Here is a 12,339-nt window from a genome sequence, read left to right on the forward strand (position 1 = left end):
GATGACTCTTGCTGTTCACGAGCCGATTAACCCAGCTTACAAACAAACATATAGGGGTTGTATGTGTTTTATAGAAAGTGATGAGATGTGCTACAGGCCAAGTAGTTGCAGCATCTCTGGTAATTCACTGTTCTGGATGTTAATGAACAAAAATGGTGGGCATACCTAAAGGTTCCTAGTAAAGGTCAACGGGATAAGTTAAAAGGTCAACATGGCAGGTCATTTTAATTTCAACTCCTTAACTTATTGTGACCCAGAGGCAAAAAGGAAGAATTCGGATGTAAAAAATAATGCTGTTGATAAAGACGTTTGAATTAATTATCTGAACGCTGTCAGATGCATAGAGTTCTCCATACTAGTTCAAATCATAGGGTCTTGGGGCAGAAAATCTTCAGTCAGAAGAGAAAAGGGGGCACTATTTGTTTGAATTATGACGTTTTCTGTATTCTAAGAGTCGTAAATCTCGCTTTAAAATAACATCCTGATATTCGGAAGGCTCGATACCTCGAATACAGTATTAGAAATAATGCATATTCAGTTTGAACGTTTTCATTTCGATGAAATCTGCAGAAAATATCCAAATTTTCGGCACAAAAATGATGTTAGTCACCCCTGTATACGAAAGTGTACTTTATTCATCATTTGATTTCAAATACATTTTAAATTGCTTTGCTTTCAACTTTTATTATTAGGCATTCTCTATATCCATGATGTACATTTTTGCGTGGTTAAATGTTGAACAGCTGACAAGAATTCTTAATCTTAACTTTCTGGGGAAAGAGTAAAATACCCCTCTGTGATTCAACCGAGAAAAGTTATAACAGCCGATATAAATTGGTTAAATCCGTTTATGATAATGTTAAAATCAGACTTTAATAATGCTTTAACTCGTATTCGACGATTTAGCCTGCCAAAAAAAAAAAAAATTATCCGGAACTTGGCGCGAAAAAATAAGTGACTCATATGAATACTGTGGAGCGAAAAAACGTGTGCACACAAAAAGTTTGTAAATAATGTTTATAGACATATCTGCCAAAATAATGACAAAACAAAGTCTAACGGCCTGATGTAACCTCAAATGTATTTCCCCGTCATCTGTCAATTAAAACGACACGATATTGTTTTATAAGCCAACCAGTCAATCGTCAATTGCTGAAGAACATACGTGAAATTACAAACTTTCAGTTCGAAATAAGGGCAAGCAATTTTCTGACGGTGTCAAACAATATTCTTATAATGAAAATAGTCGGTATGCGATTGGTTTTAAATTTACCGAAATAAGGGGAAACGACAATGTGTTTGTGAACAATATGAGTTCAGGACGTTCTTAATATTTCAAAACGACACCTCGTCAGAGTTGAGCTGATTTGTATATCATATACCATCTAATTCCTATACCGCCATAATCAATCATAAAGGTGTCGTTTTACAGAAGTAAACATGTTTTCTGACACACCTCAATTTACCCCAATGCTACTGGCATTTTTTTGTATTCGATGGCTCTGAAGAAAAGTTCAAAGTGCATTTTCGGGGCCAAATGTCGACGGAAACGAGACGTTTTGAACTCATTTTACGAGTACATGTACGTACATTGTTACATTTTTTTCTCTCGGCGAGTGTAGTCAGAGGAAAATTATACATAAATAAAACAATTTAAGGAAGACTCGATTGTAAATAATTAACAGCACTTTCTCAAAACTCATTTTCGTGATACTACTGGCGTTCAATTCTGTTTTGATTTTGGTAAGTCTTTTTTTCCATGTCCCTTGAAAAAAGTTAAAAGTGCATTTTCGGGATAAATGTCGATTTACTTATAATCTCTCGGCTAGAAAATAGAATATTATTTATACATAGATAAAACAAAGACTTGGTAAAATAATTAACAATATTTATTAACAAGCAAATAATTATCAACATATCAATGTATATAAGTAGATAAAGTCCTGTGGTGTCTGTGTCACGCTTTTAAATACAATCGATCGCCATTGTCTTTGACCATTTGATCATTTCCTTAAAAGGTAGGTAGCCTATTTCACAACGGTCATTTCCTGGGCGGGTTCCGACATCTTGGTTTTTGCCAGTTGACGATCTTCCGCTGTTCAAACCACCGTCCATGAAAGTGGGTGTCATATTTTGAATTCTTTGATTATTAAATCTTCATTTTTTTTGCCAATGCATCAGCTAACATATTCTCCATATTTCATGAGATTAGAAGCTTCCAGACGCACGTTCCTATTGCTGATTTTAAAGTCGAATGTCCATTGGACGAAATATATCGGATTAGTTAGAAGAAGTGGTGGCTCTAGCAGATGCAGGCTGAATAGGCGGAAGCAGGGGATACAAAGGTCTGTTTTGAGGCGGAAGTGATGACAGCGCGGGAAGCTTTGGGTTGGCTTTTTTCGGAAGTGGCGACGGGGGTGGTGGCGGCGGACACGGGTAAATTGGATCATTGTCTCGAATCCAGCAAATGCCTCTTTTGCCTCGTGTGAGGATCGGGTATGTGAATAATATCTTCAGTCCACGTGGTGACGGAGCAAGTCCCAGACGGAAATACTTCTTGCCACATTCTTCCTGTGGCGGCACGCCTTCCATTTCTTCCTCGGTCATATAAGGATGTATTTTTGGCTTTCGGTGACGCCTCAGACACTTAAAGAAATCAAAACAGCCCATTCTTTTCTTGAGATGTATATCGTGCGAATGTTTGTTGGTTTTCAGTATACCAATTATGACGTCATGCGTATCTATGCGTAGTCTATTGTGACGTCATCAGCTAATTGTAATCTCGTCTTGGTCACAGGGACTTGAGAATTTGTTACAGTCTACATGTATATGTATTTGGACTTTCCCAAATGTGTATAGCACATTGTGAGACGTTTTGGGGGCTAGATTATAATTCAGTAAAATTAACACCCCCGGTGTTCATATATACGTTTTATCGAATTTTAATGTAGCGCCCCCCCCCCCCCCCAAAAAGAAAAAAAAAAAAAAAAAAAACAACAAAAAAAAAAAAAAAAAAACGTCTCACAATGTGCTATACACACTAGGGAAGGTTCAAATACATGTAGACATAAACAAAAACGCTACCTATCCATGTTGGTCTGTGTTCCTCGAGAAGCTGGCTGAGAAACGGACCGGCGTGTGCTGCCATGGTTGTGTCCTTTGGCAGGACACTTTATCCTACTTGCTCTGTATCGCATGCGATGGCCTCCCGTAGGTTGTTCAGTGAGGTAATCACCAACTACTTCAAGGAGATCTCGCCTCAAAATAACCCTGTCTGTTCACGGAGCGATAAGCCTAGCATACAAATACAAATCACCCGGAACTCCTCGGAGAATTTATTGTTACATATATTTTTACTCGATTTGTTTTTGGGATGGAGCTGACTCCATAGCCTCGTGTCATCTTTTCCAAGCGAGTTTGTGTCAACAGATTTTTAAGACATGTCGGACATGTGGTGCGATGTTGGTATGTGAGTAACAAAACATGAAAATGTTTTGATGTAGCATTATTATAGATGACAAAATTGATAATAATGATAAAATCACGCCAAAATTCAGCATACAATTGTCGTTTTCAAAGTAATGCATGACTTATGACTCACACCTCACTTTCTCAATGCTGCTGGCGTTGAATTCCATTCGGATTTTGAAAAGTCTGTTTTCAGTGTCATTTTAATAAAAAGTTACCAACTTATTGATATCTAGCACTTGAAGAGAAATAGAGGCCAAATTAGCGTGTATCGCTCGCCTGATTCTACAACAACTTTGAAGTTGATCTAGGTCATTTCTTCCGATACTAAACTGATTACCACTTTATTCAAATATCAAGAGCATGTAGGCTATGTTTAAATTATTCATGCCAATAAATTTGCTACTCCTTCATTCCAGCATACTGTTGTCCTAATATCAAGTATTGGGGGTTTCTTGGCAATCGAAAAAATCATTGTTTAAAGATTTTGGCCTATATGACCCATGTGACCTTGAATATAGGTCAATGTCATTCATTGGAAAAAAACTTGGTAGCCCTTTATCCAGAATGCTACAAACACAATATCAACTCCCTGGACCACATGGTTAATGAGAAGAAGTCGTTTTAAACATTTTAGCCTATTTGACCCCGTGACCTTGAATGTAGGTCAAGGTTATCGATTTTAACAAACATGGTAGCGTTTCACCCCAGCATGCCACAGGACAAATATCAGGTCTCTATACCTCATGTTTATTGAGCAGAAGCTGTTTATTGTGAAAGTTGACGCCGGACGGCCGGACAACGGACCTTCCGACAGGTAAGCTAAAAATTAACTCGTGTAGTTGTTTGCGATATTTCTAATGTTTTTGATAGATTCGACTTAGGGGTTTGTTGGTTTTTTATTAAACTCGTATATTTCAGGTGAATTTTGTTCTTGGCTAGAAAAGTATTTAACTCAGAGACACCAATGGGTATTTTCAAATAATTCTTTTTCTACTGTAAGCCTAAATGAAGCAGACGTCCTCAAAGCCACTTTATTTTTGATTGATATTAATGATGTGGCTTAATCTGCCTCTCATATATTTACAGATCATGGACTTTTAAAGTCATCATCTTCCTCTCTCGAAATTCAAGAAGCATTGAATATTGATCTAGATCAGTTAAATGTTTGGTTACTTTTAATCCTGATAAGACAGATATATTATTTATCATCAGTAATTCTATGAACATTGATAAAGATTTAGATTTAATATTTGAGGGTGAAGACCTAAACTTTACTGATCATCGTAAACATTACGGTGTAACTTTTAATTCTGATGCAAAATGGAGAGATCATATCCACGAAATTCATACCTTTGTTACGAGGTAATTATAAGTCTTACGGGAACCTAAACATATTCTTTGTCGCGATGATATCTTGGGAATATACAAAACACTCATTTTACCGGTCCTGGAATATCCTTGTGAATTGTGGGATGCGGGTGTGCTCGATTTGATTCGAAAAAAGTTAGAGAAGCCGCAAAGAGAAGCTATCCGTATTATCATGTTCCTTCCGTCATTTCCCCGTATTGGTGATTTGTATTATGAACTAGACTTAGAAACCCTAGCAAGTCTTAGAAAACGTAAAAAAAAAAAAAAAAGTTGAAATGCCTTAAATGACACAGCGCGTTCACTACCCGAATTAGATTAATTCATATCCGTGTTAAAGTCATATTGACAGTCTCCCCCACCTATATGATCTCGACCATCGGCGTCCAGGTAGCTCAATTTGTAGAGTGTCCGTCTAGAGTTCGGAGGGTCCGGGTTCGAACCCACGGTCTGGCCGCTACATGGTCTCTTTCTCCTGTTACAAATTGGCGGGGTTGCCAACCCTTGTTTAAAGCATTGGGAGTACGCTTAGCAAGGGGATTATCAATTCCATTCTTTATTAATCGTAAACTGATACAGTTTATGGATACAAGATTTGCATACATTAAATTACAATAAATATTTCCAGGGTCAGTCATAAAAAATCTAATTTTCTACTAAATAAATTCCTCGTAATATGTTTGCATGATGAACAAATTTTCCTAAACTACACAATTCTTTTGTATTACCAGACGATAGGTATATAACTGATTTAAAAACGGAGGAATTTATTCGATAATAGGGCTTAATATATTTGATTACCAGCTCACTGTACAAGGGGCATTTAAAAATGAAGTGATATTCATCCTCGATGTCAGTAAGACAAACAGGGCAGGTTCTAAGATTATGGTGTTCCGTTAGGGCCAAATTTCTGTTATAGTTTAACAGCAAACCAAGATAGAAAGAACTGTCTATATTTTCAAGTAATGTGCCATTAAAATAACATTTTTCATCATGTGATATTCTGCCGGACTTTCGGAAAACCATAACTTTAGTATAGGAACATTGACTGTCATGGACCACTTTTCTGTATAATCTTTAAGTTTGTCAAGCCTCGACTGTAAACTACTAATACTTTCAGAAAACAAAACCATGTCACCAGCATACATTGATAAAAATAAAGATACCCGAACTTGTGGTCTTCGGGGCGAAGACTTGAAAAAAGGAGGGTGGAATATAGCGATACAGGACTGGGTCGATCATCGGCGGCAGGTAGCTCAGTTGTTCGAGTGTCCATCTAGAGTTGGAAGGGTCCCGGGTTCGAACTCAGGTCGGGTCGCTTGTTATATATTGAACAATAAATATGTTTCAATCAAAATCAAACGAGATATTTATAAATAAATCAATATAACAAAGACTTGGTTAAATGATTAACAATATTTAATTAATAAGCCAATATAAATCAACATGTTATATATATGTTTATATAGATAAAGTCATGTGATGTCTATGTCACGCTTTTAAATAAATCAATCGGCATTGTCTTTGACCATTTTATCATTTCCTTATATGGTAGGTAGCCAATTTCACATCGGTCATTTCTTGGGCGCGTTCCGACATTTTGGCTTTTGCCAGTTGACGATCTTCCGCTGTTAAAACCAGAGTCCATGCATGTGTGCGTCAAATTGAAATTCTTCCATCATTATTATATCTTCAGTTTTCACAAATTCATCGGCAAACAGATTATCCATGTTTCATGAGACCTGAAACTTCCAGACACAGGTTCCGATCGCTGGTTTTAAAGTCGAATGTCCAGAAAATGAAAATATCAGGCTAGTTTGAAGAAGAGGTGGCTCTAGCAGATGCAGGCTTAATAGGCGGAAGCAGAGGATACAAAGGTCTGTTTTGAGGCGGAAGTGATGACAGCGCGGGAAGCTTTGGGTTGGCTTTTTTCGGAAGTGGCGACGGGGGTGGTGGAGGCGGACACGGGTAAATTGGATCATTGTCTCGAATCCAGCAAATGCCTCTTTTGCCACGTGTGAGGATCGGGTATGTGAATAATATCTTCAGTCCACGTGGTGACGGAGCAAGTCCAAGACGGAAATACTTCTTGCCACATTCTTCCTGTGGCGGCACGCCTACCATTTCTTCCTCGGTCATATAAGGATGTATTTTTGGCTTTCGCCGACGCCTCAGACACTTAAAGAAATCAAAACAGCCCATTCTTTTTCTTGAGATATATATCGTGCGAATGTTTGTTGGTTTTCAGGATACCAATTATGACGTCATGCGTAGATACCATAGACTATTATGACGTCATACATTAACCGTAATCTCGTTTCGACGTGACTTGATGTCTTTACAAGTTTTAAAATATTACATCTTTTACCAAATGGAACATATGAAGAAATTGTGTTTAGAAAAAATATAGGTGAAATTCATCCTTTTATAATTAATTCATTCTAATTGTTTCGGTTATTTTAAGTTTAAAATAATGTAGAAAAAATGACAGTCCCTTCACTATATTTTTAGTTCCAATTACCCCACCCACGAAGACCTCAGACACTATATGTGCGCTAGGAATTGATTTTAAAATGTTTTTAATGAAACTTTTTTTCCTTATTACAAGTCAATGGAAATAATATAGGAAAGAGTGTGCATCGAACAATGTCTCGTTGTATACTGTAAATCACTTAGATTTCGCGAATACTTTATTTTGCGAACTTACTTCTTCATATGTATACGCCAGTGCCTGTCACACCTGTTGAAGACGCTTGTGTGCCTTACCTGTGCGAACATATAGACTTGCTGTCTCACACCTTCACCTACCTGATTGTTTACACTTTTTGAATTATACATGTTCATTGGCTTTCGGGTTCACCACAATGGACTTATCCGCTTCTTCCAATAAACATTTTTGAACAATTTGTCTCCAATGCTACCAGACAGTACCATTATACAGGCGCGGATCCAGGAATTTGAAAGGGGGTTCCAGTAATTTAGTGGTAATGCGAGCGCCGTAGGCCGTAGGCCGAATTTTTTTTTTGGCAGGAGTCTGGGGGCCAAAATTTCGGAAAATGAAATGATTATAGCAAATTTTGCAATCTTTCGGGGACAAGATTTTCGATAAGCTGGGGGAGGGGCTTTGGCCTTGGCGTTTTTTAAGGCTATAAAAAAATTCCTCATCCGAAAAAAGGGGTGGGGGGGGGGGGGGGGGGGGGGGGGGGGGGGGGGGGGGGGGGTGTCCGTACGATTACCAGACGGCCTCCGGACGGTGCCATATATGTAAATGATGTATGACAAATTTGTTGACCGGTGTTGTCCGATGTCGGAAAAATGGCCAAAACCAGCGGCGTACTCCCGATTACCCTCTATCCCCGGATACCGGTCGATCCTTTTGACCATAGCATAAGATGGCCAGACGGGGTTATTTCTCTGAGGAAAGCCCTCCCACAAATTAACCCCCTCGTACCCTGGTCAACGTGGTCTATACCTCCTGATGACCACGTCGAAACCTCTCCTGGTAATATTGTTCCACCTGGTACCTACTACCCTCACCCAGCTATCCTCCGGGTCATATCGCTCCAGCGTCCAATGTTAACCTTTCGCCGGACAACATAAGGAACATATCTGTGGCCGTCCGTGATATGCTCATGGGTGAAATAAGGGGTTTAATTCAAAAGGAAATGGCACCATTAAGGGCCGAAATTGAAGCAATTGACCAAGAACTACGGTAAGACTGGACGGTGTCGATCAATACAGCTGTAGGCCTTTGGTCAGAATGGCAGGAATCCCTGAATCCCCCTCAGAAGACACCATTGCACTGGTCCTTGATGTCATAAGAAAGGCCGATATTTCCGTCTTCTCAGACGATATTGAAAGGTCAGACTAAAACGAGGTATAAACTACGTCAAATCATAATGTGACTTAGGACGATTGGGGCAAAGCATACATTACTTAAAATCACGCAACCAAATTTAAGAATTCCCTAACTACCAAGTCAGTTTCTGTTAACGAGGATCCTACAAAACATCGTGACACTCTTACTTTTCATTGTCGACAGTTGGTCAAGAACCGGTCAAGTTCGGTGGTCCAGACCAGGACATGGAATGGTAAAGTCATGGTGAAGAATTGGTATGATCGGATTCGTCAAAGTGTCCAGGAGAAGGACTTGTGTAGGCTTGGTCTTTTTTGTATGTATATAATTCTCTACACTTTATATGTTTATGATAATAAAATGTTGGCATTGTCATTGTCCTGACCACCCCAGCATCATTGCGCCGTTCGTCACATACTGACCAACCTGACCATGGCTAAGCGTATAAACTTACCAGTATAATCACAATAAGTATAATTTGTTTAACTATACCCATCTCTGCATATTAAACCCTAGACTGGCCTCCTGTCTATAGAATATTGAAATTTAAATAAAATTGAGCTTCATGATTTAGATTTTGAAACTAGGGACAGATAATCTAATATTAGAATTTAGCTTGGCAATTCTTAATGAAAAAGAACTTAGGGTCTGGTGGCCAGTCTAACTAAACCCATCAGATCTCAATATTATATATCCTTAACATGTCATATTCCATTTCTCTCGTCAATATATCCATGCACATAACTAAAGACGTGTATGTACAGTGTACATGTAATATGACGTCACAAATTCAAGCATTGAATACAAGTCCTATATTGATTTCAATAACTGTGATGTTTGAAACGTGAATACAACTACCGTCAAACAAAGTGTACATTTGAAATGATATATGTATTAGTCATATCAATAATTAAATTATAACAAAGTCTCAACATTTCAAACTGAGGTATATAAGTTAACAAAATAACATCATTTGTAAACCTTATCATAAACGTAACGTATGATGTACGTACGAGTTAGATTTTGTCATACTCTCTTCAAATCTGTATTTTCTGAGTTTGAATAATAATCAAGCTTCTCATACGTCTATGTGTTGATTTCGGAACTATCAATTACTAGTACAATACATCACTATGAAACACAGGGACTTGATAATAAGTTACAGTCTACATGTATTTGGACCTTCCCTAGTGTATACCATAGGGACTTGAGAATTAGTTACAGTCTACATGTATTTGGATCTTCCCTAGTGTGTATAGAACATTTTGAGACGTTTTTGCCGTATATATGAACACAGGGGGTGTCATTTTTACCGAATTTTAATCTAGCCCCCCAAAACGTCTCAAAATAAAAAATTGAATTTAGGTAGAGTCCTTATCTGTATCTTAGCTGTTGATTTTATCTTTTTAGTTATCGTATTGTTATCGTTTTTATGTGGAGATGGCGAATATAATCCTGGGCCAATATCCGATTCCGACACGACCTCCACGTCAGATCTAACTGAAGATGTTACAATAAATTTTCATTTGTTCATTTGAAAATAATATTTCAACTCGTAACGATCTTAATGTTGATGGAGTAGAAAGTGTCTGCATTGCAATAACTTAAAAAAAAAAAACATGTTCTGTTTGAAATTTTTACAGACCTCCCTAATCCCAATGTCCAACTCTGGAGTGAAATTGAGCAATCCATCGGTCGAGCCTTTAACACCGGAATCTCCAATATTGTAATAACAGGAGATTTTAACGTAAAGCTTCTTTACGTAATATTCTTGATATTAGCCCAAGTTTTCTCTGGCCCTGTCACCATGTGATGTGGTGACAGGACCAGAGAAAACTCGGGCTACCTTGATATATACAATCTTACACAACTTGTAAAAGAATGTACCCATTTTACAGAAACCACATCCTCTATGTTAGATTTTATTATCGTCAGTAACTCTTTAATACTACGTTTTGTCGGCGAGTCTTTTCTGGACCAACCTTTACGATACCATTGTCCTAATATATATATACGGTATATACAGTATACTTAACGTCACCAAATACACGGCTAAACTATGCAATCGTAAGATGTGGATGTACACATACACAGATTTCAGAAAGTTTAAATCAATGATTATACAGATACTGATTGGTCGTTTTACTACGGAAGCGTATTAGGCTCACATTGGAGTATGTTTTTCATGGCATGCGAAAATATTTTATCTGGCGGCCGCCACATATTTATCTGGCGGCCGCCACTTAATTATCTGGAGACCGCAATTTTGTTTTTACACTTTAATATGATATCTGCTACGGTAATTACAGTTATTGTCGTTTTCAAGTCCAATATTATGATTTAGAAATGATTTGTTAAAGAGGCTTGCCCGCAGAGAGATCAGAAAAATTGGCTAATAGAAAAAGATTTTTTACACATGACAGATTGTTGGAATTGTTGAGTTTTTCATTTTATTTTCCTTATAAAACGCTGAAAAGTGATATTAAAACCTCATTTTTAAATATTATTTATTTAATCGCAACCCGCAATAAGTCTAATTTGATTGACACATCAAAGAAACAAGCACGTGCACAGTGCCGCAAATCTAGTATGTAAAACATTGAACTTTCTTTCACCATAACTGTAGTAGATATGTGGAGATGGTTGTACATTTGAGTTTAAAGAGGGAAGGCAACGATAGTTCCAACTACGAATAGTGGAAGGTGTAAACGAGCGATTCGTTTGAGAAAGCCCAAATCGAGGAACTCGATAATCACCGTTATTTCTTAGGTTATTTTTTGCAAGTGTACACACATACGAGGGAAGGAAAAGATAGCGTTCTTTGCAGCAACGCCTGGTACCTGGCATACATATGTCGAAACAAGAGTAAATAATTCTTTCATTGGAATAGAGATGTTTTATTTTAATAGGCCTCAGAAAAAAATGTATAGGAACTTGTGTCATTTTGGACCCGTGAAAATCATAATATTTTCAAAAACAATTAAGGGTTTTTGATGTGATTATCATGATTTTCACAGGTCTGCAAAACTTGATTACATTTGCAAATGTTGTACTGATTACAAATATATATCACATATAGAATTTTGTATAAGTAATATGTAGGGTTAACTAGCTATGTTTACATACCTAAAACACGGCCTTATTTCATTCAGAATTCGTCTCTTTTACTATACTGCTGTCAATACATCAAATCACGCCAAGACGAGATTACAATTAGCTGACGACGTCACAATAGACTATCCGTAGATACGCATGACGTCATAATTGATATCCTGAACATCAACAAACACTGACACGATATATATCTCAAGAAAAAGAATGGGCTGTTTTGATTTCTTTAAGTGTCTGAGGCGTCAGCGAAAGCCAAAAATACATCCTTATATGACCGAGGAAGAAATGGAAGGCGTGCCACCACAGGAACCATGTGGCAAGAAGTATTTCCGTCTGGGACTTGCTCCGTCACCACGTGGACTGAAGATATTATTCACATACCCGATCCTCACACGGGGCAAAAGAGGCATTTGCTGGATTCGAGACAATGATCCAATTTACCCGTGTCCGCCGCCACCACCCCCGTCGCCACTTCCGAAAAAAGCCAACCCAAAGCTTCCCGCGCTGTCATCACTTCCGCCTCAAAACAGACCTTT

This window comes from Pecten maximus, chromosome 11, assembly GCF_902652985.1.
Source record: "Pecten maximus chromosome 11, xPecMax1.1, whole genome shotgun sequence".
Lineage (NCBI taxonomy): Eukaryota > Metazoa > Mollusca > Bivalvia > Pectinida > Pectinidae > Pecten > Pecten maximus.